Genomic DNA, 27329 nt, shown 5'->3' on the forward strand with positions numbered 1-27329 from the left:
TAAAAAGGGTCAAATTTAGTGGGGAATAGGAGAGAGAAGATGAACGTTAAGGAGAGCAATTGAATCACACTGCTGAATACAAGATGTGCCAATGAACAAGCATTGAACCAAAATTTGATAAATTAATTTAAGCAAACAAATGATAAGACTACCAAATAGATTCAGCGAGGCGTTTTATAATATAAAGTCCTGCATAGTGGATAATAAATATGTAATCGTATTGAAACCCATTAGAAATGTAAGATGATACAATATGGTGTGATGTCAACTTCACATTCTCTACTGTCCAATAACTTTTCATTGATCTACTTCACTGTTAGTTGCAGTTGGTTAATGTCGGACATAGAAAGGGGGAAGAAAAAAAACGACATTTTACATCAAGCCTCAGAAAAGGTTTGTAGACTATAGAGGAGATATTCTTTCACTATTTGGCTGCACTATTCCTAAAAGAGAAAGAAACCCAGGAGACATATGGGGCCCCAAGTCATGGTGAGCTTTATTTTGATAAGCAGCACTGTTATAGATGAGTTAAAGCTTTTTTTTCTTCTCCCCCTGTGACTGTGTTTACTTAATATTTAATACATTCGGGAAGTCCCAACTTTTAACACCTCTCTCAGAACACCAGATTAGATTTCAAACTGGAAGCTGTTTAGATGATGACACATATTCAGAATCTAAATCATAAATGTAATTTCTAGAAGCTGAACATATTTAGCTTAATTTCTGTGTTTTCACTCCATGTGCAGAAACTGCAAGACAAAACTGAATAACCACTTCAAACTCCTGCTGCTTGGACATAATGTCAACCAAAGGTATTTACTTAACTTTATACTATACAGCACAGCATATTGTGCCCTTGTGTTTTCTAGTTGTGCAGCAGCCCGTGGGGTGACGGGGCTGAAACTCCCTGTGCCATCTGACACTCACCACTCATTTATTACGTGCAGTCAGTTAGTGTTAATACAGATTGCATACTAGGTAGAGATCAGAGGGGATGCTATGGGATTTCTCCACTAAATCATTCTATTCATTATCGGTGAAAGGAGCGCTAGCAGTTTGATGGATGAGCAGATGTTTTATCTTGTTGTCGCTTTTGATGAAGAGGAAAACCTGCGTCAGCGTTAAGCAGGTTTAAGAGAACTTAACAGCAGCTGTGAGTTTTGGCTGGAGATCAAAGGTGAAGTTAAAGGACTAGTGTAGTAGATAAGTCAAGCATCCTGACAATCCTCTTTTTAAACCGCTACATGTTTTATCCACTGAGAAATTTGACTTTACAACATAGAGTAACATGGGCAATCAATAAAATATAAGCTTTTTTAATCATCTCAAATAAAGCCACATTAATTCTAGGTGAAACTATGCGAGGTACAGCAATGAAAACATTTTTTAAATAACTGCTAAGTATAATTTACCATCAAGACTTGACCCAAGAACAACTTGACTGGCTTATAAGACATGAAAGCTTATTAAAAAAAAACGACAATTAACATATCAGGTTCAAGCTAACATGCTTCTCTGAGTTAGCTTACTAATCTTGTTTGATCAAATGAAGAAAAAGCCACCCACAAAAGCTCACAAACCACACATTACATTTAACACTGTCTGTAAAAACCTTTGAAACTCGCATCAAAAAGCCCAATTGCATGGTTTAACAACTTTGTTATTACAAGACATAGAAGTTCTTCATAGCAGCTGTCACTCCATGTTGTACAGAATTTCACTGCTGTTGTCTTGAAGTTTTTTTTTAGTTATTCCTGTTTTAAAATGCAGCGTTTCAGACTAATGTCTTTAAGGCTTGAGAATTTAAATATACAGCTAGTTTTATCTATCAGTTTAAAGTAACACAAGTAGAGTTACTGGTTGCTTTAATAACTGTGCGCCTGTTTAAATTGGTGATAAAGGCATCTCTTCCAGTAAGCCTGGGAGTCGTTATACAAAGAGGATCAGATTAATTCCCACATTTTAATATATTTTGTGTAGTTGTGTTAACTGATTTGTTGCACACAAGACAAGTGTACAAGGCAGCAAACCAGAATTTAATCCTGACGCCATGCTGCAAGCTCTTATTTGACCATTATATCTCCTGAAAACATGATTTGTGTATATTGATAATGTGCTTTTCACAATATGCATTGATGTATTTATGGATTGTGAAATGCCAGTATATTATAAAGAACAGGCAGAAAAATGTATTCCTTCATTTGTTATTTTAGTAGGGCCAAAACTGCACTTTTAAGATGCATGCTAAAATGTTAGTCTGGCTATGAGAGCTTTGATTTCAGTTGGACTAACACCCAGAAAGTGCGATCGTGGGTCGAATTACTCCTGCATATGTCGCATAGCTATAGTCAAACTGACCTAGGCGCATTACACATGCTCCACAATTTCCACTTTGGGATTTGACCTTGCAGTAACAAAAGACGTTGATGCAAAGAAGAACCTATTGGGACAAGAGCAGTGCTCCAATTAAATGGCCACTTTGAACTCTAAGAATACTCAACTGGGTATGTAAACATAGCATCTGTGTATACACTCATCTCATGTGCACAAATAAACAGTATGCAATAGTTTTTGTGCAAATGAAGAAAAAAAAATTGTCCTCAATATATTTTTCTGTCCATTGTCACTTCTGCAACTTCCTAATGTGCTACCAGCATGAGAGAAGCATATCGCATTGTCTGACTGACTTTTTGATTTTGAATTTCACAGATGGAAAACAAAGAAAAACTGGCTTTTAACTCTATGATCACATGTACATACAGTCTAAGAGCTGTGATACAGAGTCAGTGTAATTCACTTTCCACTGCAATCATCTAATCAGCATCTTCTTTTTCATTTCACAAAAGGGAGAGTTGACTTGCTGACTGGAGAGATGGATATGAAGATAAAATGGCTGAGCAGAGACCAGAACTAAAGAGTTGGGGCATTTAACACTAATTGTGATCTGTTCCTGCATACACACACAGCTGTCAAAACAAGTCAAGGAACAGAGCCACTTTTGCTCAAAACTTCTCAGAGGGAAAATTACCAGCTGCTGCTTTTCTGCTTATTGTGTGGGTCTATTTGTACTTTTTATTACTTGTGCTGTGGGGACTTAAATCTGTTTATGCAATCATACTGTGGGGACCCATTCTCTTTTAGGGACAAAAAACAAGTCCCCAAAAAGGTAAGTTGTTTAATTTTAGGGTGAAAATGTGGTTATAGTGGGGATAAGTTTCCAGAGGGCAAATGTGAGTTAATATAACATCCTCTGAAGTGATGGAAACAACTATGTGTGCGAATGACTCGAAGCAGTTGAGCTGCACATGCTCTCACGCACCCACACTGAAGAGTCGGTTAATTAGATTATGCTGCTCTCGGACGAAAGCTTCACAGGTCTGCGTTCAATTTTTACTTCTAACTTGAAGAAATTAAAACCACAACACTGACCAAGCCCCAGGAGCTGTTTTCTGCTGTGTACATGAAAATGATAACAAAAATTCTCAAAAGCCTTTAGAGGAAGTGGGCTTCCCTTCATATGTGAGGACTGAATTGCTGACTGACTTTTAATGTATTTACAAATAAATTATTTAGTTGGCTTCCTCCTATTTGTATTTTTTTTTCATATACTTCAGAACCTGTAACAGTTGGAAACTTAGTTTAACTTCCTGACATTTTCCAAAGGTTTTATTTTGTACCTGCTTGTCTACACCATTGCTGTTCCTGGTTTTTCTTCCCTGCATTCCCTTATCTACCTCAGACTCTTCAGTTGCTCCACCGATTCAGCTTTCATTATGCCAGCTCTGCCTGCCCACTCTCCAACTACTTCCAGCTACCCCAGCCACCTACTAAGTTTCCAGCTCTTGCACCAATTCCTCTCCAGCCATCCGTTACTCAGCTGTCCACTAGAGACTGCACCTCTAATTTTCCACCAATTCTTTTTAGGTCCACTTAGAACTGAACCCAACTGCTGCATTTCTTGCTTCAGGTTGAATTGCAGAGCTTCTACTGCTAATGCTGTTGAATGTTGTTGTGGCTTCTAACACACACACAAATAATGTGATTCGGGATGGAATCACTGACATATATGCTCTACTCAACACAAATGGGCAACAAAGTTCCATCTTTTAAAATTTTTTGTAAGAACAGTAAAGTGTGAGTTTAAAAGGCACAGTGAAACCAAACTGTGCCTTTAACAGAGTGTCCATCAGGAAAGATTCCCAATGGTTGAGCCAAGTCAACTGCTGCTCAGAAGAGGAACAACAAAGGAGCTCAATTTTGGCATCTAAAACAATACAAACCTCAAAAGATTCATAATGATTTGTGAAAAAGCTACATTGTGGATTTTAAACCACATTTTTTGGTGCAGTGGAAAAAAAAAGGTCTGTATAATGGTCTGTTCACACAGATGTTGATTGGTTGTGAAAATGTAGTGATAAAGTAAATACATGTCTGTTACAAACATGTGTACAGTGTGCAAATCTACAGCATAAGGTTACCCTGAACCCTGATGAAATTTTTGAGCTTTGAAGTATTTTGGATGGCAAATATTTTTTCTATTGTCCCTATTCTTAGCTGGGCATGCCCATCAGGAATCTTCCCTGATTTTCTGAACTGAGAATTCTCTACTTCACACAATCCCACTTCAAACAAAAATCTAAAATATCCCTATAAACGTACACACATGAATAAACATACACGCTTCCAGTGGCAACACTTGCATTTTACTCAATGACATTCAGAGTATTGATATTTTGGACTTTGATTAATGTACTGACTGCACTTCAGCTAATTACTAAGCTGCTGCAGCTGTACTCACTATATCAGCTGACGTAAATGGCAGAATCCTGAGTGATGGGAAAACTGAAGTTTGGAGAGCTAAACTCAGTTTCTTCTACAGCTGTAAGACAGCTGCAGTACATCCAGAATGTGGCTGCTAGAGACCTGGCTAGAACCAGGAAATATGAACATATTAATCCAGTGCTCATGTCTCTGCACTGGCTTATTGTCGCTCAAAGAATAGACTTTAGAACAATTCTGCTTGTATACAAGTCTCTTCATGGTCTAAGCGCCAAAGTACATCTCTGACATGTTAGAACCATGTGAACCAACTCGGACTCCTGCTGGCGCCCAGAGTCGGGACTAAGCAAGATGTGGCTGTGTTTCAGTCTTCCTCAACTCTGAAAATGTTCAAATCCAGGCTGAAAACTGTTCTATTTAGCTATGACAAATGAAAGTATTTCATCTGCACTCTTCGCTTTTAATTAATTTATTATTTTTATGTTTTATTGAATGATTTTATTTGCCCCCTTGTGATTTTTATGTAGCTGTAAAGCACTTTGAATTGCCTTGTTGTACGAATGGTGCTCCACAAATAAACTTGCTTTGCCTTACAGGTCTTGGTATTGTAGCTTTTATATTGACACTCAGTTACTCCACTTAATATGTAAGGCTTCACCCAAAAAAATACACAAAATCTGCAGGAAAAAACATGAACAAATTAGCTAAAGTTTGATGGCCTTATTCAAAAGGCACAAAGACACAGTTTTAACCTTTACAACTTTTTATACACTAAATGTCTGATACAGTAGGTTTTGCTGGCTTACGCATAAACTGATTACCACACACACAAGAATATGAAGTGAACCTATCCTTGCCTGAAAAACACAAAAAATATTTTTTGCAAAGCTTTGGGTGGAAAAAATTACATCAGCACTGAAAGTGGGTGTCTACCACATAATAAGGTAATATCAGGTAGGCCTGTAAACCACCATTCTTGCCGGTTAGAAGCCTCTATTGTTTTAACATTTTAAAATGTTTAAAAAAGGTCAGCATTTGTCGAACTTGTAAATATGTAATGCTTGCCACATTATCCATGTGTGCATACACAACAAGAGTAGTTGGGGATTATAATCAGAAAAGCATGTTTGACATCATCAAGGCCATGATCAGACTGCCTATTACAGTACAAAGATGTAAACTCCTACCAGATAAGTTTTGCTGAGGTGGTTTCCCCACTGCTTGTCAGGATGGGTGAATGTGGTGGAAACCAGCCTCATAGTCCCGTGGTGAAACAGTGTCTTCATCCTGTGTTAAACCCTGCAAAAGAAGAAAAAAATCCCCACCTTTAACAATCATCTCACCAACAATGGAGATCTGGAAATATCATATTTCATAACAAGCAGATGAACTAGAAAGTCAACAAGATCAGGGAGTATCACGTACATACTGTAAGTGCCAAGTGAAATACATCTGAACCGTACTGCAAGCAAACATCACCCAACACTGAATACCTACATTAATAATCTCGACATAAATAGATCTGCTCTGTTGTAAGTCCAGCACTGATGACCTTCTCCAAAACTTGATACACTGTCATTACACACCATTGTGAGAAATACTACTATATTGGTTATGATTCTTTAATCTGTTGTTGGTTATCAATTCTATATAGTTATAGCATGATTTGATTTGTGAAATATAAAAATTATTTTGTTGGAGACAGCATGTTTGAAAAGGCTTTGAATAAAATGTTGCCTGAGTACTGCCCTCCTTTGATTTTTCTTGGGGGCTATATGATAATCACACTCCTTTCAGCTGACTCATAAAAGCCTCCGTATGAATGGTGCAAAGTTTGTGAAGATGAAAACACACGCACACACACCACACTCTTAATAAGAAATATATATTTCCAAGCGGAAGGAGCTGCATGCATTCTTCATGTGTAAGTACCTGAGAACGACCGCTAAAGAGTCACTAAACATGAAAAATTTACCCATTTTCTAAAAAGAGATGCCAGGATGCCCTCAGCACTGGAATTAATAGTGTTTCACATGTTAACCACTGAAAGACTCCGGATGAGTACACGTTGTTTCATGTGTCTTTTCAAGCAATAATATATTCATTAATATTTAATCCAGAGACAAAACCTTAAAAACTATTTTTTTTTTTGGACAGAGGTACATATATGAAACCCTGACATTTGATTCTTTTGCAAGAGTTCCTCACCCACCATTCACATGCGTTAGTGTATTGTTTGACACATGAGGCAGTGTCTCAAAAGTCATCCCACACATAGCAGACAGACAAAGAAACATGAAGCTTGTTTCTGTGTGTGTCAAAACAAGAAGATGAGAGATCAAATGTGGGTGGCCAACTCTGACGGTCTAATCTACATTTTTGAAAACTTAAAATGTTTTATTTATTCATTTTATTAACATCCTGCATTATTCACATACATTAATCCATTAGCATTTTGTGCAGCTGTGGTGACATTCTCTTAAAAACTGCATTTGATTGATAGCATTTGATTGATAGGATTTGTAGAAGTAGAAATATATTGTGAACTTTGTTGTATGTTAAGAGTTCTGTTCACTATCTGTACAGAAATTTTGTAACAGAAATGCTAGGACTTGAAACTTCAATATGAAGTTATCCTCTGTCTCATCTTCTTTCTCATTCTTCATCTGTCTCCTTTACACTGCTGATGTTAGCTATTCAAATGAGACCTCACATCTTTACAGCCCACGCCCCAACGGTTCAAAACCAGCAACTGAAATCCTTACCGCTGAGGTTTAACATTAGCTATCAGCATTGCCTGTCCATTTCTTAGTCAAAGTGCAGTGTTCTCCTACCAATAATCCATTCAGTCCTGAATGTAGACTAAGTAGCTAAAGCAATTTCCACAAAATCTTTTTTGTTTAACATAATTTCTGCTATCAGAATATCAAAATAGTGTAGACTATGCTCCTCATTTCACCATAGTCATTTTAGCTGTGCGGTCAGCTGAATATTCTACTGCCACTGAGGAGAGCAGACAGAGCTGTAATGGAAAAGCAAGTCCTTGTGAAGCTCTTCAGGTAAACATTTTGTTAAACAGACAGTAGATACTGTTTGTCCAAAACAAAAGTTGTCCAAAAAGCACTGTTGAAAACAAAAAGGAGAAAGACCAACTTCAGATTGTGTGCAATCGTCTCCTTTGTTTACATGACAGTAGATGACTTTATATGCACATAAATACATAGTTACTGTCCAACTTCATTGAAGAGTAAAGGCTTCAAAATGTACACTGAAGGTAACTGCTACATAATCAAATGCAAAACCAGCTGCCAGCATCGCTGCTATTGTGAGAGACCTGATTGGAGCTTTAGTTAGTTGAACAACTTTGAGAAAGGAGTGCTCACTAATATCTTTAACTAAGCCCAAACTTAATGGGAAAGTCAACTGTAATGAACTCATCAGTCAGTCAATCAAGAAATCTGCTGTCTTACTGCTATTTAGCAAGGGGGGGCGATAACGAGAATAAATGCCTTTGGCTTGTCAAGACAAGTGTTTTGGAGTATGATAAAACAAGCATGTACCACCTATTACGTGTGTATACAGATACCTGTTGCTGTGAAATTTGTGTTGTTCCGGTCGAGTTTTAGATTTCCGTATGTAATAATATTTTTTTGGACTTTTATTTGCTGTAAAAGTATGGAGGGAAAATAATAAAAAAAAATACCCATATACACGTGTTGGCTGGGCCAGATGAGAGCTAATCTGGTTTGATCACAGACACAGGGAGAAGAAATGTACAAACGCTGGCTTTTCAAAGTTACTTGACGACATGGTAAATATTAAAGCTGCGTCACATTTGAATCATAGCAGACCATTGTGCCTGCAGACTATAAAATGGATTTTCTAAAATAGGGTTCCGCTATCTGGCTGCAGCATTTTACCCTTTTGAAGCAGAGAGTGAGCGGTGGACCTAATGGACAACAGCAGAAAATAAGCAGTAATGTATAGCAGCTCAACCATAACAGTGTGTCACCCTAATGCATACCCTGTTGCATCTACTTTAGTCTAATTTATACCATAACTAACTGAATGGACAATATGCTCACCCTGTCAAATAAGCTCTGAAACTAGTGATTAACAAGAAATAAATTAATAAAGTAAATTAGTCATAAATTAGATGAGAAGCAGTTATTTTCTCATAACTTATTTGCAAACTGAGTCCTTTTGACAACCACGGGGTAGCCCTCAGCTGGTCATTTAACAGAATGCAGATTAAAAACATTTCCTCAGTGGTTTCAATTTTGAAATGGAAGACTACGTCCAACTTTCTCATATAGTCTACATTATGTCAATCAAACTGATTCACAGAAAAAGTGTCTGACCAACTGGACGTTAGCAGAATTACTGAAGAAGGATGTTCTGGATTGTTATAATTGCATGACAAAATTATCCATATACAACAAGTCAAATCGTCTTTACAGCCTTAGTTTGCAAAAATGCACCCAATACATTGTTAAACAAATCAGACGTAATCAGAGCATTTGGGGATCTGCATTGGGTAAAAAAATAAATAAAACTGAGTGACAACAGATATTTCACTGCTGTACAAATGTTTTGTACGTCGTATTGTGTGATTAAATCAATGATGGAAAAAAGTGTGTGCAAAAGCACTCAGACTAGTAACTTAAACACAATTAAAGTGACACAAAAGTGATTTTCAGAACTTTTCCTAAAGGTGCAGGATGTTCTGCATAATATGCTGAAAGTATAAAATGTGAATATATAAGGCTGTCATTTACATGGTCTATAGCTCGATTAAAGTTAACATATGAGCAGCATTTTATAGCAGGTCATGAACTTATTTTATCTACAATACTTGCTGAGTTTAGTATGATTAAGTTTTGCATAAAATGTCAACCCTTATAGCAACTATAATGTTCATTTACACCTGTATATAAGATGCAGAGTATCAAGAATATGTTTGTTGTTTCAAAGCAGACACGTGCTGAAGAGGACACATCCTTTTCAACGGTAAATGGAGTCTGTGAGTGAGCAGAGGCCTCCTGTAAAAATAGCAAGGTGGCTGATAAACAAAGCTCTGTCAAAAAGGAAGTGAGAGGTTTAATATCAGTGAGTGGCTCAGCACAGGGAAAATCCAGAATCAGTATGTTTCAGTTCTCAGTATATGGCCCACTGTAGCATATTTACATTAAACTGAGGTTAGTTTACAGTGCATTGCCTATGTTTGTAGCTGCAGACAACAAAAGCCTGACAACAACAGTGACTACGCCAAAGGCGTTCCTGGTAAATTGTGCCAGTCCACATCACTGCAAACAAAGTAATGCCTTCTTTATTTTTAAATGCTTCTGTTTATGTCTACACCTCGACTGTCCGTTATCCTTCCTAAAGTTTGGTGTCATCACTTAAACTGAATTGAGAAAATGGACACCCTCCAAGATAAAATAATCCTCCATCTTTATTTTATTTGCTATGTCCACATATCAAGGTAAAGAAGCACAAGCTTTGTCTAATCCAACAGCATTGTTACCAGGACTTTTTCAATGCCTTTGCTTTCAGAAGCAATTACAAATGGTTGAGTTGTTGGGGATTTCTTTTTAGTTCATTTCGTTTACCAAAAAGTTAAGCTAGCATTTCATTCTCTTGACGGTTTCAATAACAACATCTCTAGGTTAAGAAAATGATCATGGTCTTCCCTAAAAAGCATAGTAAGAAATAGGAAAACAACTATTTCTAATGTCAAAATCTCATGTATCGCTAAATCATCCATCTACCTTCACCGCATTGACCTTGTATTTGTTTTTTCAAGGTACAACCAAAGTTCTTCTTGGACTGACTGTTTCAACAGCTCACTCATGGTGTTCAGTCTGAAATTTGGTCCAGTTCTGTGTCACTTTTTTGTAGTCAAGGTAGACGAAAACTCTGGCTTATTTTGTTTGTCATCATACAATCATAGTGGGCAGCAATTAGCCTGGGATGCGACAACTGTGCCTCTGAAAAAATGTTATCTAGGTGGTAAGTGAGGAGTGACCAACTGGAGAATATGCAGGAATGTCATATGCAGTAATACGGAGATAGCGAAGGGGAAGATATTATCTCATGAATCACGCAGCTTTTGGCCAGCTTACACCAAAAGTCAACATCTAATGATTCAGACTAGTGTCTTACTGCATTTAAACCTCTGAGGTTTATGATCACGCTGACGTAATAAGATCGCATGACGTCATTACGGCTCAGACTCCAGAGGTTTAAAGATGCTTCAGTCTAAAAATATGAAAGTACAGGTACACAGTTCCAGCTTCTTAAGTGTTATTGTACCAAGTGTATAAATACAACAGAACATGGCAATATACCCACCAAAGTATAACATTATCCAAAGAAACAATTCAATTTGAAAAACCTAAAAAATATGCAACTTAAGGCGAAGACAAGCCCTTTACAAAGCCCTAAAGAATATCATAAGTGCTTAGTGTGGCTTCAATGCATTTGTGAACATGGGAAAAACAGAAATACAAGTGTAAAGCCAACCACCTCAAGCTTTCATTTCTTCCTACATCTATTATGCCTTTAAAATAGGAAACGTGCTGATTTGGCAAAGCAGTTAATTTTCAATAGCATGTACTTCATCTGGAACCGTATTTCTTATTTAGTCAAATCTAGTCAAAACCCCTAATATTTATCTATCTGTAAATGTAAATACTGGTTACACAATGTTCTGTCTTGCAGCACTGCAGCATGTGGTCAGGGGACAATTAACTAGGCAAAGAATGGAAAATATATTAACACCTCTGAGTAAATCATGAGAAGTATTCAGAAATTTAAACGAGGACAGAGTCAGATCTAACATAGTCATGAAGAAAAAAACAAAAAAAAAACAAAACAGTTATATTGACAATGCCTGTAAGTATGTGTGGTTTTTGCAGGCACCTTATATCAGGCAGGATATGGTAAGGCTTTAACAAGCTCTCCTTAAACACATCACGCCCACTATATAGAAAAAATGCCTTCATAATTGTTCATGGCTTATCTTCTGATACATTTCACCATGCTGCTGCAACAAACCCAAATAAAGCCAAGAAGTGATGGTGGTACCGTGGCAGCATTTCACAAACTCAGTCCTGAACAACTAACTAATTTGAAACTGCAACACACAGACCGTAATATCGTCAGCAGAAGGTGAAATCCAGACATGAAAACGTGATAAATATCTGCATGTATGTGTGTCATTTGAATTTCAGTTTCAAGAGGCTGAATTTGTCAAAAAACACACCCATACAGATTTTTAACGAATCACACAGTTTTCATCCCACTGCCTGCTATATCAAAGTAGAAAAGGGCTCGTCTATCTCATAAATATGCTGAGTAAAATTCAAGCGATCGAAATGAGGTGGAGATTTGATGGACATTCCACAAGATTTAAGGTGTTGACGCTTGGAGAAAAGAATATGAGGCACAAATAAAACTATATATATAAAAATATAAAACCTTTTTACAACTCATTTCTGTGCATTCCTTCATCACTAAAAATGTTAGAAAGCCTCAAAAAGAACATTATGAAACACTACATAAGGCAGGATATTAAGTAACACTTTCACATACAGTGCGGACAGTCAGCTCACAGTTGAAACAGTATTTCTGAGATCAGTTTTTCCATCTTGCTGCTGTTAATTTTGTGCTTTGCTACGTAGTTTAGGGTCACACTCTTTCACATGGGTCCAAAAAGACATAGAAAGAGGCAGTGACTGACTTGCGCATTAGTCCGTAAAGTATAAGGACGTCTTAGTCACTATGGTTAATGAATCTTGTTTTTCCACAAAAATCTGTAGAATGGAAAGGATAATAACTCAAGGATTTGCTGAGGTCAAAGTTTTTGCACTGAGTAAGCTCTGTGCCATATTCTCCAAAAAGTTCAAATGTTTTGGGGGGAAAATGTATCAAAATAAGCTAAAAGCTGTAGGTAATTTGGAGTTTTAACCCAAAGGGTTGTGTAACCTCTGTGCTTCAGTGACAGTTATTTCCTCTTTGTTTTGGGTCCCGCAGACCTCCTTGCCTTCTTCTCGTTTGACCTTATCAAAAGCCAACACGTGCTGAGGTAGTAACTCTTCCCCCTGCTTCAAACACTTTGTACGTAGGTTATAATTTTAAAAAAATGAATAGCTGTCTTCTCCAGCATTAACTTGTGCATAATCATGTGTGATGTATCACAGTGTAAAGTGAGGCGCAGGTGTTCAGGACTCAAACCGATCAAATTCCTCATCCAGTGATACGTAATCACAGTTTAAAGAGCATAAATTACATTTTAATGGGGCAATGATAGGATTTTTTAAAAAACAACAACATGGTGGTTAAACTAAAAACAAGCCTATGTCTTAGTTCCTGAAAAGTTTACTTCGACAGATGTGAGGTTTTGACTGAATGTCAACATCTGTGCTGTGTGAGTCTTACAGTAAGAGCCTGCGTCTTTGCATGCAGCGATACTGCTGATTATCTTAAACAAAGCATGAAATCTTGTCATGTGCCTCAAACAACGGATAAACAGTCTCTGATTTGAATGTGTAAATGTCAGGCGGGACAGATGATGAGCATCAAGAAGAGGGAACAAACTCTTTCACGCGTTCATGTGCATGCAAATAAATACACACACACACACACACACAAGCTACAGCACATATTAGCACAAAACATGTACAGCTAAATGCTTATGCACAAAAGTGCTTGTATAGATTCAAGGTGAGAAAGAAAATTGAGGTGCGTAGGGGTTGTTAGAGAAGCCATATCAGGGCACAGGAGCAGAGCTCAACATGTCTCTGAATGCCTACAACAGGTCTGAAAACATATTGCATCATTTATGGTGGTGGTGCAGAGCAAAGACTGAAATCTGAGGTTTCCAGCTGGGTAATGAATATTTAGTGATTCTGCATCCATGCAGGGAACAATCTGCATTTAACCTGCTAATGAACTGTTATAATCTACCTTAACCTTACACACCACAGAGTGTAAACAATACATGTACAACAATAACAACATTAGTAGAACAATCAAACTCACATACTCTACACATACACATCCCATGCAGTATAAACACACATACTGACAAAAGGCAAACAATTGGTGTAAAATACACCCACATTACTGGTGGAGTACACTCCCACACAGTCCTGCAAAATCTGAATTAAATGTGCACATTCGTGAACACAAACAGCAAATATGCATTCACACAGTTAACAGCACATACATACTGTGTAACAGATAAATATATACACACATGTACACATCAATAAACACGCCAGAAAAAAACATTACACAATGGCATATGTAGAACAGATGCACATTGTAAATATACACACAATGAATGTACATACTCACATAAAACTGAGGAAGTACACTCATGAGCATATACACAGTAAGGCAATGAAGATTTACACACTGGTAATACAGGGACCTAAAAACATACACAGAAAATGACATGCACAGAGCAGAGAGATGAGAATACTGCATGGAAAGTACACACATTACTACTACTATATATAAAAGTACATATTTGCAAATTTTACTAACAAGTACATGTTTTATACAAAGTGACAGTATTAGTAATGTTGAAAATGATCTAAAAATATCAATTACACACACACACACACACACACACACACACACACACAGTCAGAATAATGACAGATACATAAAGAGAAAGCCACAACATATGTAAACAGACAAACTATAACAGTAATACACACAGAAACACATACTGTATAAATGACTACATGGCATTTATAGTGTGACAGGAGCACACAAACTTGTGAAAGCCATAATCCCAGCATAAAATCAACAACCACAAATGCACAATATAAAACAGACATCTGTTCAGATACAATGCAGATACTAATCATCTGTATAAATACAAAAGGTACTGAAGCTGTGTAAAAACACATACACAGAAGAAGTTAGTGAGGCGATTAGTCAAACAGTCACTGATGGCAACAAACTGATGCCACCCACAGACTCACAACATTGTCTTTCTGAAACCATAAACATGTATATATTTACTGACTGTCTCATTTTAGGTCAGGGAGACATAGTGTACAGTGTGTGACATTTAATGTCTTCAACAAACAACTGTGTGTGAGCATTTAAAAAAAAAAAAAACCTCCCATGGGCCAATGACTCAACAATAAGGATTAAAGATTAAAGCCCATAAAGCGAACTGAGGCCCCATCACCAATCACAGAAAAATAACAGACTAAAACTGTTACTTTTTTTAAATTCTAAAAACAGATTCCCTGTACTAAAAGACAGATTTTAACCAGTATTGGCACAAATTAGAAGAAAAAGGAAAATAAGAGAAGGTAATTATGAAGCCAACATGATCAAAATATTCATCTGCATATCAGGCATCAGCAGTCAACATCACCAGAAGTCAAATCAGTAATTACTGATGACAACTTTCTCAGCAAAACATCAAAATCAATGTGTAAAATGTAACTGAAGCTGTCACAGTTTAGTCATCGGTAAAATTCACTATATCCTGATAAAGAATGAGCTGTGAAATATTGTAGCTCTCATTTGGAAAGTGCTGCTCTCAGTCACAAACCAAAAAGAAATTATCAACCGAACACACGTATGAGAGGAGATGAGACATGTAAAAAAAAAAAAAAGAACAAATGAAAAAGACGTTCAAATAAAGTCTAAAGAAAACCAGTGAGTCAAACTGTGTACTCAGATGACTGTGTGATCCTCACAATTTTAACTCTTTGCAGCCTGCAGTAGGTCTTGACTGTGAACTAGTTGTCAACAGTGAAATTAGCAACAGTTTTTTTTTCTTTTCCTCTTCTGTTTTTTTAAGCATGCATTTGTTGTTGCTGAAAAGGTTAAAGATTTTTTTTTTTTTTTTTTTCCAGTCGAAAGTGTGTGGGTTGTGTCAGAGAACCGAACATTTCACAAGGCAAATTTCCCCTGGTGCTCTGGTAATATTATCACTCCAAAGCATCACAGTTTCAGAATGACTTATGGATTTATTTATAAGAAGAAAACAAGTCTGACACCAATTAACACAAAATAGTCAAAGTTTAGGGTGCACATGAATTTGACCAGTATATTTTGAAACTGTCACATGTAGTTGAACAACAAATTTGACACAAGTAGATCTCATGCTAGTGTTTCAGTATCTGCTTCATTTTCAAACCGACCTGTCATTTTATAACTGAAATTCAAGAGTGGGAGAGTGCTCACGATGTACACGCTATATCGTTTAATTTGTTCACAAATTATAATTCAAATGTCACAAGATAATCAAACAGTAGCATAAAATATTCTAACCAATAAAGAAAAAGGTTCAGCACTTTAAGCTTTTGCTTGTACACAATACATTAAATGTCAATATGAAGCAGCACACTTTCACAATTGTAGCTGTAGATTCTACCTAAATAAGTAAATAACCGTTTGCAAACATTTAACACCACTCCACCCACAACTCAAGAGTTTATATGTCACCCTTAAAAGATCGTCGATCAAAGTAGTTGAGATTGTGATTCAGAGTTTCACTATTAGTGGTAGTTTTATTTATTAAAAACACAAACCCAAAGCAAATAAACCACACATTGTGCGCAAATTCAGACTCTCATAATTATTTAACATTCTTGTCAACGGCAACATCAATAGTTATCTTTGTCTTTCACATTTGAGCACCCGGGGGAACGTTCAGGGGCCTGTGACTAAAACAATCACCAAAAAATAAAAAAGGCAGCCAGCCTCCGACAACAATTTTCTAGAGTCAGACAAAACCGATGAACACAAAGTCAAATCAGAACCGAAGTGCACAATTTATCCCCAGACACTAGTGACAGGGTTCGTCTCTGTGGGACGTAAACAGTTGCCGCTGGAGACGATCGTCCCACCAAGCTATTTAACAAAGCACACCTGAAAACATGACATAATCCAGAATGACTGTGTCACTTAAAAATATAAAAGAGATACAAAGCAGCCTTACTCTGCGTGTTGTACTATCTAAATTAGTCAGAGAGCAGAGAAGAAGACGCAGAGGTTGGGCTTTGATGCGATCAGGCGCGGCGTGTGTTTCAAAAAGTGAAAAGGAAGCTGAGAGGATGAAACAACGGTGGGTATAGTAGCAAAACAGCTTTTCCTCTTTCTGTGCCGCTGATATTTTGAAGTTGAAAAAGGGGAGAAAATGAGAGAGAAATGCAAGAAAGAAGTAGGAAGGACAGAATGAAGAGGACAGGAGTTTAAATGGACAACAACATGTAAGAATCTATTCATTCCTGTGTTCAAGCAAATAAGATCAGACATGATAATGATGATTTTTACTTGAACTGAATTTAGGAATATCAGCACAAATTTATTTTCCTTCTTTTTTGTGTTACTAATATTTTAAGTAGAAGTGCAAACAGAAAATAAAGGAGAAGTGAAGTTAACTGGGAGTGAGACTGCTTTTTGAAAGAAGTCACTGCATTGAAGTAAAATGTGGGTAGCTTTTAATTGTTATATATATATAAATATATATATATATAAAAAAGATTTGTCATAAATTCTGCATTATATGCACTAGTCATAGTTTACATTTTACCGTGAAGTATTAGTTTCTAAAACGTGGGTTGAGTCTGAATCATGTCACCTTCAATGCCTCATCGATCAAAGCAGTTCTCTTCTTGATTCAGTTTCACTGCAAGTAGAAGAAAAGAAGAATCTACTTATCTATTTTTTGTACTTTTGAATGTTTTGAGCCAGAGAAAAGTGAAACAAAAAAGAAGGAGTTCAAAAAAGAGACTGAGAAAGAGCGAAAGGTAACACAGAAAGACGTGTTGGTTAAATTGTGGTGCGTGTAGACCTGCCTTTCAGTTAACAGAGCAGGATTATGTGGGAGGTTGCAGACACTGAACAAAAGTCCCTGGGAGATTATGGCCTAAAAGCAGCAGTCTCCATTTTGAAGAGAGGTGTGAAAACACCACCACCATCTGTTGAAAGTGTTGAAGTGGTGAAGAAACAACCAATATGACTAGGCCTCATACACCTCCACACTAACAATTTGTTTTACGACAACTTCCCCCTGAATACACATCATTTCTCCCACACCAGTCTCTGTTAAAACTTGTGTCCTGCATATATATGTATATAAATTCAGTCATCTTGTAAATATGTAGTCAGTGACCTGAGTGACTTCTGGATCATGTGGTATTACGGATTAAATCAAGTGGTTTGAGCTTTACTCATCGTGACTAATAACACAACCTGCCTGCCTGCAGTAAAATAAGACAGAGAGTTGAGATCGGAAAAACTATGTGGAGAAAGTGAATGAGTAACACTCTCTTCCACCTGACAAAAAATATCGTAATGTTGATGAGGAAACCGCTTCACGCCAACTTACATGCTCCTTATGTCTGAAAACGTGTCTGACATTATTAGCTCCCGTGGATGTCACCAGCTGTTTGGTAAGTGACAAACTAAATTACTACAATGGTTTATATGACCCAAGTGATCATCAGGTTTTCAGAAAACTCCTAAAAATACAGTTGATTAAGAGGAGTTGGTAGATAAAATAATACTGTAGTTGGCATTTATCCATTGAAGAGAGTGTTTGGTCATACAAATCTATGGAAAAGTATGTAAAATATTGCATCTAGTGGTGTAACGTCCCAGAGTATGAATAAGGCAATGCAGGAAAAAAATGGTCGTCTGAGTTGTTCAGCCCATTAGCTGCTCTGTAATTCCATTATGCATTGTAAAATGACAACAAAAAGATATCTAATCAAGTATTTAGGCATGTTTTTGTCAAAATATAGAACATGTTAGAGCTCCCACAGCAGGACAAAACTGCAAATTCCATAGCACATGTACCATAATAAACTATGTCCAGCTAAAATCTTATGATTTGCTTTACTAGAAGCATCATTGCAAAACTCAGAGTTCACTACTATGATCGTATACAGGGAATTATAAATGAGCGGACTGGAGTTTTCCAGGTATTGGTACTGTAAGCCCCCTTAGCATTAATTAACACTATACAAACATGTAATAAAGGTTTTCTAACCCTATGATATGTCTGTAAGTAATCATGTTTATTAATGCGTCATTCCCGGTAAATCCTTCTGTTGGTTTAAGTACCAAATTGTTATAATCAGATAGGGACTGACAGTTAAGTAAAACATGGCTATAATAACAAGGTCTAAAATCAGCCTTTTGGCTCCTTTGCCAGCAGTGAGTAAACAGAGAAAATTACCCCAGTCAAAAATACATAATTTCTATTTTTTTTTTTTTAATAAAACAAACACAAACAGACCATGCGGATTAGAAACTGCCAAACAGTACTGGGCTGCCCGTCACTGTAAGGTCACATTAGCAAGCCAGGACAGTATGACAGAAAGCCAGCATGATGCACCTTAATGTAATTCAGCCACCATTATTTGAACCTGTAATTTCAAGTTGCGTCTTCTACAAAAGGGACCTAAAAAGCACTGATTTCAGACATACATGAGAAATCAAGTTTGTAAGTAAGAAGCTTTCCAATTCAAACACCTTAAAACTCATTAGACTCGCCTCTGCTGTGTTGATGTTTCCAGAACAGTTGTGTAAAATGCCCTCCTGAACTTCCTCTTACCTCTTTACAATTGGAGATACCCACAGCTGAATAGTCCAACAGCAACAGAGTATTTAAACCTAATCAGCTTAACAGCACAGCAACCCGTAAAAAATTTGCTCAAAGTTACTCCAAAAAAGTGAGATATAAAGAATTATTAAGAGGTTTATTACAGTCTTAAGGAGTTTATCAGCTTATCAGGATGAGAAGAGATCCCAAAGTAATCTTGATATAATGTGTCCCTTATACGTCTAGTCCACATAAGTTGCACAACATCACTTAAGAATCCTACTTCTCTGAGGGGAAGTGAGCACAGGGAAGTCTATACGAGATAATAAATCATCTCCAAGCAAGTAACTGTTCATTCTTGGGATTTTCAAGGAAGCAAAATGTATAACACTCTATAATGGTCTTTTTACATTTTGACTTGGCTGACAACATGCATAGTTGCCAACCTATCCTAGGAACTCACAAGTGTTTTCAAACGCCACTGATCACTGTACTGGGCAATGCTACCCAGCAACAGGCAACAATGGGACATAACAAGCACATTTATATTAAAAAGTGTGCTGACCATGAGATCAGCACTTTAAGTAATTTCCTGTTTTGCTTTGTGCTACTGCTGCTTCATGAAAGAAAAATGAGACAGATATAGAAAGCATATAAATAATCTGCTACATATACGACATAAAAACAATATGGGTGTGAGGCACAGAGCAGATTTAACTAGATTTCTGCTGTATGGAGATAAACATCAGCTGTTTTGTATCAGCTAGTTTTACACAAGGTAGTTCTTACATGGTCATATGCTTAAACTACATGATAGCATTAGTTTGTGTACATTTTTGGATTGTATCTTTGATGGGCCTTGAGATGACATTTGTTGTAATTTGGCGCTATATAAATAAAATTAAATTGAACTGAATCTTAAGTCCACAATATACATGCATTTACAAATTACACTTGGTCCATTGATAGACCAGGATATTAGCAGGGTGGACAGGTTCCACTGACAGACATTTTGAAATAATAAAAAAAAAGAGCTGCAAGGGGAGGTCCACTGAGGTGATTATATCTGGTAAGATACAATTAGCAGTCTTGTCCTTCAATGAAAGGACAGGAAATTCATTTGGAAGACAGGAAGGCTGCTCCAAAAGCAAAGATCAACTCATTAATCTGCAATATTCATGTTTCATTCAACAGAAATAGTGTAAACATAGGATAACATAGGATTATTTCTTGGAGAAAAAGTCAGAACATAATAAGCCTGTAGAGTGAATATTCAGTGAAAACACTATTTTCATTGGGGCAAACCTCAGTTTTTAGTGGACCTATCATTAATGCAGGACAGGCGGAAGGTGAGATGGTGCATATAACTGTAAGATAAAGTCTGTCATTGTGTTGCATTGAAATGCTATGAAACAAAATAATCCAATAGAAAACAAAACTACCTGCTGTGTCCAAGTGTAACATAGCTTACAGAAGAGTGCACCTCCGACTCGCACTCGCTTCCTATATGCAAATTATAAAGGATCCTGAAACAAAGGCCTGTCAGCTCAAATGTCCTTTGTTTACACCGAATTTTAAATCAATTTTGCATTTCAAGAAGAGTGTGGGAGACCAAGCATTATTATTAAAATCTGCCTCCATGTCACTACCATATTTCTATTATATTTCTCAAACTTAACAAAAACTCCACTGTCTCAAAGAAACCACAACCAAGCAAGATGGTCCCCAAACAAAAATTAACTAAAGTCAAGTCTGAGCAAACCCCCTGGAGTTTCAAGGAAACATAATGCAGACCAGATTACATTTTCAATGCAGTGACAAATCTGTTATCTAATCAATTCAAAACGCCACAAAAATGGTGATCTGCTTAAGCATTTTCTACATTACTTGAATGCAGAGGTGCTACATAATTATGCACCAGATATTCAAAGTTCTGCATTGGCTTAAACAAATGCAGGCAGGATAGGTATACACCAAATCTGAGGTGATGGACAGCACAAGTTTCCTGTGTTTTTTTGGTGATTCACCAACAAAACACCACAGGTCTAACAATCTATATAACTATCCTAAATAAACTAATTAATTAAAATGACCCACGAAAGGCACCTAAATGTGTCAGTATAAAACAGATGTTTCTGTATAAAATCACGCCACATTACAACTTTATCCCCTAACATTGTTTAGATTGAACCACGATTCCAATATAGTTCCTGTCCATATTGTACTAATAACTTCAGAAGTCCTACATCTCAGACAGAAAAGCAGACTATCCACTTCAAGGTTGACAGATATGAGGAGTGTTTCCTTGGATAAGCAAAAATCACAATAATGAGCCACTACAGCCAGGAAATGGTGCTGCAGGCTGTCGCTACTATTAGCAGCACCACACGCTGTCGGCCCCTGGCTCCAAGCTGCAGTGCTTGATGGTCTATTTCAACTGATGTAGTGTGCACCTTTTCTATGCTACTTTTGGTGTATGACATGATAAGTCAAGTCACTATCTAGTGTTTGAAAATGTTTAAGTTGAAAGTCTGAGCAGCATTACAAAATGGCTGACTCACGACATAGGCCTTATGGACTATCATAAGGAACAAGTGGAGTCTTCAAGTACAGTATAACCAAGATCCTTTGGGTGATACCACTGCTGCCTACGACCTCCAAATGCATTAGTCTATTAGCAGATTCATAAAGGTCTGCACTTCTAAACTGACAGTAATTTCTGCTAAATGGGGTATGATAACTTTTGTTATCCTTTCATTTTTCATCTTCATTCATAATTTGCTAAACTAAGATCATGAACAAAGTAAACATGGCAGCAAAACATCAGCATGTTAGCTTTGCTGGAGTCATGCTACAATTTAACATATTTCGGAGCACTTCTGAGCCAAAGAACAGCTTCAGGGTCTTGTTAACATGGCTATAGATGCTTTTTTTAAAAGTTGTGATATTGTTCTAAAACTTTTTAGGTCTTTTTTCGGCAGATATTGTTTCAACAGACAGTCTATGTACACTTTTAGGAACAGGGATTTGTTAAAAGTCAAGAATAAAAATCTCTTTTAAACTTTCCAGTTCACATGTTACTTATTCACTCTAGCAGGTGTTCTACCTACAGCAAAAACTATAAGTTCGCCCGAAGCAGATTAGAGAGGTTGCAAGACTCATGTGACCTTTAGTGTTGGTTTATGTGTTTTGATCGAACAATAGACCACTCCAGCATATCTCCTTTATTGCACTCTACCTGATTCATGCACAAGAATTGTACTTTGTTTTATCAAGAAGAAAAAAGACCAAGTTATCTTTAAAACTACAAGGTCTCAAAATAGTATGCACAACCTTTAAAAAGCCCATCTTCAAACATCTCTACAGTATTTGCACTTAAAACATATTGCTGCAACTTTTAACAATAAGGTGGGAGTTTAGATAAGTCTGGTCAGGTGGGAGGTCAGCTGACAGTTTGGGTAACAGTGTTTCCTTTACACTTCAGCTTTCTTTTCTCTTCAACATGTGTGTTTATCAGCCTCGACATCACAGAGCACTGTGTGCATTACTGTGTGTTGGTGGCATGCACAAGTCTAGCTCCCCTGTTGTGAAAGACTGCAGGCCTCCCACGGTCTAGGAGACAAGACAACCACAAGTGGGAAAGGTCTCATGCAAAAACATGCCAGACAATATAGAAAGATTCAGATGATAAGACAGAGTACTTTATTCCCCCCCCCCCCTTTCTTTTTTAAGGTCCTGAGGACATGAGATAAGAAACATAGTGGAAAAGACTCACCCCTGATCATTTCACCCCGTTTCTTACAGAAATCAAGGTAATTGTGTAAAATGTCAAGAAAGATTATTCAAGAAAACCCCTGAAACAAGCTCAAATTCATATGGACCTATTAATGTAATCTCACACCAATAGTATAGTGGTATCTGCACTGGACAACAATAACTCTAAGTTGACTTTTGTAGACCTCATACTATTTGATATTGCTACTAAAAGATTTATTTACTTTTAGTTGACCAATGTAAGGAATTTTTTTTAGTTGCATTATAACTTATCCCTATATATTATTCTACATTTAATTATCTATGTTGAATGCCATCTGCTATTTTCACTGCAATTTGTGAATCACATACAGTCAAAGACAAACGACTAAGTTTTCAGGACTGCAGACAGTTTCCTGTGTTAAATTGGAGTGACAACTTCATCTGAGATCAAATACTAAACTAGATTTGTCATCCTACTTCAGCTGGGCCACTTATAAATAGGAATCTGCACACCTATTAACTTGCCCAGATTGAATAAAAGTTTGTTCATCGTGCTGCCACAGCAGTGGTGGTGATATTGATGAGCGACGCCACCCACCGACAAGCTTTAGAGTGAGAAATGATATCTGACAGCTGTTGCACAACAGCCCCAAACTCAATCTCCTTGGGTTACTTTTGAGGTGATATTAAGAATCATCTAAGTAAAAACAGATGTAAAAACACCTCACAACATGGAAAGGAACAAACTACAGCCATATATATTTTTTCAGCATAAGCATAACATGTTCCTAAAGCAACAAAACTTAGGCAACACCTGAGCACCGAGTTACCCACAAGTGTCAAGAGACAGATGTTCCTTTGAGATTAGATAATTAAATTAAAGTCAGCATTTAATAAACTTATTTTTTTTCCACACAGTGGGAAAATAATCACAATCAACTGCATGAATAAGCAGGAGGCACTATGTATTTTCCCATGCGATAAACTAGGGTACACCCAAGTGATTTGGCAACTACAGGCTGAGAAAAGATTATTATGAAATAATGTTAAGTCACTATTTCAGCAGCATCAGGTTCTCAGCTGTCACCCTGAGAACTATGAATGTTCAACTCTGCTGGCTATCTTTTATTCTGGGATCTCGTAAATTTCCGGTTACACATTTATATTAGCAAACATAAAGTATCTCTAAATGACACATCTGAGATTTGACTTGATAGCTTATTAAGATGTAGAAACCCACTGGATGTATGAATAGAAAACAATGTTTACAGGTCATATGGGAATTTAGATCGAAAGCCCAGCTAAATTTTTTGGCAGCAAAGACTGCAGCTCACACGCTGAAATGTAGTCAGGAGCTATCTTTTCACAAAGCCTTTTTGGAGTGCAATTGTCAGACCAACTATTGTAGAAAATAAGCCAACTTTTGATTTGTTATACAGAAACTGTGCCAGTGTAAAGCATTTTACCAGTGTAATGCTGCCCTGTACAAACATGTTTAGTGTGATAAGTCAAAGGTGAAAGTGGATGGCATTACACTCTGTTCTTCATAGCTTGAATAAGCCAGTTCAGAGATATTCCTGATAAAATGTTAATATTGCAAAATTCCAAAATACTGGATCTGACTTAATGCCTCATTCTGACAAAGCCGCTGACCACCAACAAGGCCCGAGTTCAAGAAGTGAGTTTCCAAAAGAGGTTTGTTCTGTCTTAAAGACTGCAGACTTTGTTCAACCCATCCTTCACTAGAAATCAAAACACAAAAACCTAAACTGTGGTGGCTTTGTGGTAAGATTCAGACATGAACAATAGCCCAATTATATGAGCAGACACTCTGGAACAAGTGAGCATGCAAAGAAAACATACTGATTTCCTGTTTCGCTCAGCTTTTGTCAGGTTACAGCCGTCCAGTTAGAATCCAAACAGGTGAGTCACTGGGGACTCAGGACAGTAAATATAATTTAAAAAATTCAGGAAAGACAAATCTTTCTTTATGCCATCTTGTTTACTGCCTCAGTTCCATTTTGCTGGTTGTTTATGTTCCATGAAAGCTTAAATTAAGCTGAAATTAAAACTCCATGCTTTTTTTCAGCATAAAGATCATATGAGTGTACAATTCATGCCTACCAACCACCTTTATGCTCTTACATTGAATTTCGCCTCAGGACCATTGCTGATACTATTATTAAGTTTGATACATAAAAGATGCAGAGCATGAACGACCTCGCTGACCTTATGTGCCTGTGATTGGTAGTTCTTAAACCAACTGAAACTGATGGCACAAGCCAGACTCTTTAATCTAATTTCCCTCTTGGATTATTAAAGACAACTATGTATCTATCTTACATATAATTCCAGCACCCATTTGGTTTTAGTCATGGACAAAAGAAGAAAAATAAACTGGCAGACAAAATCATGGTGATAAAATAAAAAATGTATGCTATTCTGTAGAATTAATAGTTTGTAGACAATCAAAATCAAGTATGTACATGTAGCTCAGGTGTCTCTTGCAATTGCAGTAAAGGTGTGTCCAAAAGACAAAGTTGTTGGCAGACATTAAAGAGAAACGGTCTAATAAGTAAAAGGGGGAAAAGGTTGCAAATAGTCGTGCAGTATTGAATATTTTGCATCTAATAAATAATTTCTCTCAGCTTAAATTTATAACTCGTGCAAAGTTCGACGCATGTTTGGTGCATAATGCAACATTAATAAGGATTCTATTTATACAAAACATTTCATGACATGAATCCTGAATTGTGTATCCAACCTGCAAGAAAATCCCATGCATCAAGTGTACACAAAGGCAACAATGTCATGCATTTCAACCTCATTTCACTTTTTACTAAAGACACACTTTGCCTTTCATCAGTTCAAAAGTTAATTAGAAACAAATTAGCTGGTTCACCAAATGCAGCCTAAAATAACAGTCAAAGGGATGATGGATTCATTTCAGAAGCTGGGGGAAGAGAGGGTGAAGGAAGGACCAACAACCAACAAAGATCAATCAGCTAATTTAGCAGTTTGGGGCGACTAAGATGAAAGAATCCTAGGTTTTGCCGTTGTTCTCCGTATTTTACCTTTTTTTTCCCCCACTTGAAATGGTGTGACATGATGTGGGAAGTTTGAAAAGCATTGAAATTACATGCAAATTGTTAGCCTGGTCTTATAATTATAGCATAGCCATGACACGGCAAGTGAAGTAGCCCATTACAACACTACACCTTTTGTTTCGTGTGTGCCATACTTTTAAAGGATGTCACCATATCTTCTTATTTTACCCTAAACTTGCCATTTTGCATGTTCTGTTAACAATGTATGAGGAAACAAAGCTTAAAATACGTAGAAGTGATATGCAAAATGTGGCTTGCTAATTATATGCAATGTCATGAGAACATGTTAGGTATATTCTTAAGAGTGCTATGATTTTTTTTTTTTAAAGTGTTTTTGCTATTGATTAGCATGCAACATCAATGTAAAGATTGTAAATACTTGGCATTACTGTAACACAATTTCTTGTTACTTATCAGTCAACCTATTATAAAGAATATTACAATAATAATTATTAGGTATTATTAAATAATGATATAAAAAAAGAAAAAACTTTGTGTCCTGTAAACAAGAGAATACATCTTCAGAATTTACTTGACAGTGAACACAAAATCACAAGGTTCTGTTGCTTTCATTGAGACGGTTCACGCATCACCAAAGAAGTATAATGCTGTGGTTTTGCACCTGAGGAGATTTTGTTCAGAATTGATGGATATAAAATGATGGGAAAGTCCAGTTCAGTCAGATGAGTCAGAGTTCTGCTTTAATAATGACACAGCTTGTGATCAGAGGCAGATCTGATAAGAGCCAGGCGGTAAGCAGGTCACCTGCGAATGCTCGACACATGATCTCCACCTCAAACTAGCGGATTGTTTCCTCACATACCGCGGCGTGACTGGCAGACAGGAACAAGCTGAGAAGGGGGAATCCATCTTATACCAACTGTTTCTGATAAACAGGTGAACTGAGGTGGAGATGCGTCAAGCATTTCAGGAATATGAACATAAATTTGCTCAAAACAAATTTCGGCAGCTTTAAGGTGTACCAACGGCTTTTTTTCTTCTGAAAACAAAACTGAAAACAGGTTTGTGGCTTTCAGACAAAGCTTTACTATTCAGGGAGAGGTGTTTGACAGGAGGCAAAGTTTCAGCATGCTGAC

General features: G+C 37.0%; 1 protein-coding gene and 1 long non-coding RNA gene across 2 annotated transcripts in view; one reads left to right on the forward strand and one right to left on the reverse strand.

The window, feature by feature from the left end:
- pank1a (pantothenate kinase 1a) overlaps window positions 1-27329 on the forward strand; it is a 225008-nt gene that overhangs the window by 150394 nt on the left and 47285 nt on the right. The window lies entirely within an intron of this gene.
- Window positions 1-27329, reverse strand: part of LOC140312824 (uncharacterized) — an 80271-nt gene that overhangs the window by 8529 nt on the left and 44413 nt on the right. Inside the window, exon 4 of the long non-coding RNA XR_011917006.1 lies at window positions 5967-6078. This is a non-coding gene — a long non-coding RNA (uncharacterized lncRNA). The remainder of the gene's footprint in view (window positions 1-5966; window positions 6079-27329) is intronic.

Source organism: Leuresthes tenuis, unplaced genomic scaffold (genome assembly GCF_036924035.1).
Source record: "Leuresthes tenuis unplaced genomic scaffold, fLeuTen1.0.hap1 SCAF_8, whole genome shotgun sequence".
Taxonomy (NCBI): Eukaryota; Metazoa; Chordata; class Actinopteri; order Atheriniformes; family Atherinopsidae; genus Leuresthes; species Leuresthes tenuis.